Genomic DNA, 5,115 nt, shown 5'->3' with positions numbered 1-5,115 from the left:
GGGATGGAGATGGAGACCAGACGATGCATCGCTGGGATCTCTTCCTTTGTGGATTTTGTGATTGAATTCTCTCTATGGTATGCGGCCATGAGAAGGAGAGATAAAGTTACAGATTGCATCCTGGTAAGGATGCGGGCACTTCGGTCAAGGGGGTGCCACTCTATTGAGGGGGTGCTAAATATCGGCGGAGATGTCGGTATTGCAGCTGGACAGTGCTGCGGGTTTAGCCTCGGAAGATCTAGTCTTGCAAAGAGACATTCAGTCAGGCAAGAGTACTTCGGTGAGGGGGTGCTAGCAGCTAGACTTGGAGTGACACAGGTGCTTTGCTAGAGAGGCTGGACAGATGCAACAATTGCCCACTCTGGGTGGAGGGGGTGATTGTTGGGGTCCACCCATAGTGGTGGAGTTATTTTGTGTAACACCCTTAGTGTTGGGTGTTGAGCGTATTTACCCTTGGAGTCCCTTATATATAGTTGTAAACCCTATAGAGTTAGGGTGTGACATAATGTGAGGGAAAGGGTGAGGCGAGCATGGGAGGGCCGGTCTGTGGCCTCCCGGAGAGGAACCGGCGTGTGGTTCCCGGAGAGTTTTTTCATCTTTATTATATATTGTGTGAATATATAATCAACATGAGTTTTTCTCTGAAATCACTGCGTAGGTTTGTGTGTGTGGTGTCCCTCACGGTCCTAACAGTTCGAGCTCAGCTCGATCATAATTTGTTTGGCTCGAGCTCGGCTCGACAAACATGTACAAAGCTCGAGCTCGGCTCGTTAGTATTCGGTCCGGAATAAACGAGCCGGCTCAGCTCGAATTCCTCAACTTTTTGGCATTGATTTTGAAAAATTGGCTAAACGAGCCGAGTCGAACAGAATATTGGCATATTCGAGCCAAGCCGAGCAGAACCTATATTTCGAGCAGAGACAAATCTGTTCGCGAACCTATATATTGGCATGTTTGAGTAGAGCCGAGCCGAGCCGAACCTATATATTTCGAGCTGAGACGAACTTGTTCGAGCCGAGCCCTGCTAGGTTCGAGCTCGGCTCGTTTATCAAACGAGCCGAAAAATCGAGCTCGAGCTCGGCTCTTTTATCCTTCGAACCGAGCCGAACGAGCCCTTACCGAGCCGAACCGAGTCAAACTTGCGAGCTGCTCAGCTCATTTACAGCTCTACTCATGCCCATAAGTAATCGAAGGCCACAAATACACAATTCGTGATTAATTTTTAATTTTTTTTAATTATATAAATAGTCTGAAAAATTTATGTGTTTTAATTTTCAATCCGTTTGAACCGATGTGAAGATTTTATTTTTCTGATCTTTTTATTCTAAAATGTCATAATTAATTTTTGTCTCTTATAATTAAAGATCAGTCTATCTAACCAGCGCTATATAACGCCTCATAAACGTCCAACTTTGCTTTAGAATTTAAGCTTGAATTTTGAAGCAAAGTTGGATGTTTCTTAAATGCCCTTTCCAATATTGGATTGAACTTTTTTTTTGTAAAGACCGTAAATAAAATATTTTAAACAAAATAAGCGATTCCTATCATTTTTTTGGGGACCCGTAAGAGGCCCAAAAAGAGAATTATGTACATGCTAGTACACATTTTTTCCTGTACCAATAGCACATGTTATTTTTTTGGAAAATTCTAAAATCAGTCCAATGGATTGACAATAATGAATGTGTGAATGTGTATTAAATGGTATAAAAAGTACACAGAAATACGTATTTTTCTTTTCTTCTAATGTGTTTATTGTTAGCCCAGTGGACTGACAATAACAAGACCATTTTTTTTTCCCCTAAAAAGAGAGTTGCTTGAGATTGAAGAGTAAAAAAGCGAAAAGAAAAGGGAAAAGGGAAAAGGGAAAAGGTTAATGTTGTAATTTGGCTTTGAACTTCAAACTGTTTCAACCTGCAAGTTGCAGTGGTCGGTAATTATTATCCCTGCGGGCCCACATACAAGCTACACTAATGCACCGGTTAGTATTTGCCTTTCTTGAAGAGCAAATATATCATACTCCCTTCGTCCCATAATGTTTGACATTTTTAAAAATGCGTGTCATTTTAAAATTGCATATATCTTTCAATTCATAATGTTTTAGGAAATTTTTTGAACTTTGTATAATAGAACAAATTAAACTCTATAAAACAAGATCCATATTGCTTATAAAAAAATATTATGGATTAAAAGATATTGTTAATTTTTTCATAAGGCTAGAATAGTGAAAGTGCCAAATATTATGGGACGGATGGAGTATTAGATAAAATTTGAGCCAAAATTATCAGTGAACAGTGCACATTTTTCCTTTTAACTACTCATATTTCTTTCAATACTACACTAATACTATTTGTTTTATCTATTCTCTATTAAAATAATATTTTCTTTTTCTTTTTCTTCTTTTCTTTTTACTATTATTCTTTTTGTTGGAGGAGAGAAAGAGAGGCTATAAGAGAAAGAAAATAATATTAAATGTATAAATGATGAATAGTTCTTAGGTAAATTTACCTAAACACTATTGCAAAATTTATTTTACCTAACCTTAAAAGGGGTTATTGCTAACTTGGTGTAATGCCTATTTTGGGTTTTTGCTTAGGTAAAATACCTGAGAAGCTATTTTCCCTAATCTAGTGTACATGTTAAATTCGTTGTCGTTAGATAAATTTTTCGTAATTTATTTTATTTATAATTTTTCATTGCCGACGCTACAGATCGAAAGCCAGTTGGTTTTCTATGTGGCAATTTTTTTTGTGTCCGCTCTATGTGGCAATCAACCAAGAGTTTTTTTTGGTACTCTTTATGTTAATGTTTTTGGGAAGTGATTTTCATACTCTCTGTAACGCCCCGAATTTTGGGTACGTTAAAAAGACATTTTATTCATAAAATCAAATGGAGTCTGGGCGTTAAATAAGTAATTTTATTGAAAGTAAACTGAGTCAAGCTCTTTATTACAACAGAAACTTAAAAGGAGTACTTTTATTACAAAAGGAAGGGAACTAAGGTTCCTAACTACAGCTTCGCCTGCTCCTCCATCTGAGCCGGCTCTTCAGCTTCAAAGGCCTCCAAGGTGTACGGCTCACATTGATCATCTACAAAGTCTGACACATTATACCAGTGTCGCCACCGATATAATATGTCAGGATCACCAAAAAGGCAACATCGTGAGCTACGAAAGCTCAATAGAAAAAATCCTATACCCGCTAACCCATAACTAACAAACAGCAGGTTATAACATCACATCGATTTCCACATGATACGTATATACAAAGCTAACATTGACACATCCATATTCGAATATCAATATACGTTGGTGTCCAAAATTTTCCGTGTTTTTCCTACGCGACTCGTCGTAGACGGTGTCAACATTTTCATTTACAACTCAACCTTTCAAAAATCATTTGTTTAACTCACACAATTTAAATTGGCTCCGTACCGCGGATAACCAAGCTACACACCCAACCTCGGTTCCGCCGTTCCGGACTCTTGAGTATCCTCACAATGGTTCCGCCGTCCCGGGTTCCCATTGGCACACAAAACTTGCATTGGCTCCTCTCCGCGGATAACCAAGCCATATTACCAATGAGGCTACCACGTCCGGCCGCATTGGCAATCTTCACAATGGGCTACCAAGTCCGGCCACATTGTGGTTTTCACAATCCACGCAATGGGCTACCAAGTCCGGCCACATTACGAGTTTTCATACACACAACGGGCTACCAAGTCCGGCCACGTTGCGGTTTTCACAATCCACACGATGGGCTACCACGTCCGGCCACATCGTGGGTTTCCATACACACAATGGGCTACCAAGTCCGGCCACATTGCGGTTTCAAAACACATCTCATCATTATCCACACCCTAGGTGTCATATTTCTACTTTCTTGATTTTCGTGTCTCGTTTCTCATGCATAGACTCCGCGGTGAGACTTTTCACATACGATATCATTCATTATACTATTCAAACTAACAAGATCATCCATTTTAAAACTACTTGACATGCTTGAATCACTTAATAACAAACATCATGCATTTCATATACTTTCAACAAAAGATAACATTATCTACTTTAAATGACATGATTAAAGTTTCTTCCTAACGAACTTATAATTGGGTACAAGACTATATTTGGAAAAATAGGTAAAGATAACTACTTGGGATGGAAGATAAGGATGTCCTACCTTGCTTCTTGGCGGTAGTAGTTGGTTATAAAGATTCGGTCTACGGTTTTGGATTTCGGCAGCGTAACGGCGTCGGTTTGCTTCGAAAGGAAAAGAGTTGTACTTTCTTTTCCTAGAAACAACTTCCTAACTACTTTAAAAGATCTAAAGGTGGTTTTGAAAGTGGTTTGGTGGTTTCTCTCAAGAACACTCAAGAACATAAGAAAACTAGAACTTTGAAAGCAAGAACTTATGGAATTTCTAGAGAGAAGTTGGAGCAATTGTTTGAAGGTGTGAGTTTAAGCTTGGAGTGAGCTTCTATTTATAGGCCAAGGCTCCTCCTCTCCCTCTCTCAACCGAATCTCTCTCTCTCTCTCTACATCTTTGATTTCTTTCACTTGTCATACTTGATAGAAAGCTTGATGGGTTAGGCCATGGGGCTATCTAGGCTTGCATGGCTATTCTTAGTACTTTGGATGGGATTTTTGGAAGATATGTTAGAAAGAAGGAGACATTGGTACAAGATTCTTGGTTAAACAATTGAAAGATGTACCAAGGAGGACAAGTAGGTTAAGATTTGGCTAGAAAAAGAGATCACCAAAGATTTTGAAGTACTTTGGAAGACTAATGACAAGGTACACATCAAATCTTTCTTCTTCTTCCTTCCTCTTTCCTTCTCTCTCTCTCCCTCTCCCTCTTTCTCTCTCTCGGCCTCTCTCCTCTCTCTCCCTCACGGCTCTCTCTCTCTCTCTCATGTACTATCTATATACATATATATATGTACTACTAATGCAAGACAAAAATAAATTAATAGATCTTTTGTACAAAAGATCAAACTAGCCTTTAAGGGTCAAGATTCAACTTAATAAACTAACAAATGGGTACAAGTGTACTAAGGCAATTTACATCATCCAAGTACATATATACATATATACATATGTACAAATATATACTAGGGCTA

The sequence above is a fragment of the Rhododendron vialii genome, chromosome 5a (assembly GCF_030253575.1).
Source record: "Rhododendron vialii isolate Sample 1 chromosome 5a, ASM3025357v1".
In the NCBI taxonomy this organism is placed as follows: domain Eukaryota; kingdom Viridiplantae; phylum Streptophyta; class Magnoliopsida; order Ericales; family Ericaceae; genus Rhododendron; species Rhododendron vialii.
The sequence above is the reverse complement of the archived record's forward strand: the minus strand, read 5'-3'. Positions refer to the sequence as shown.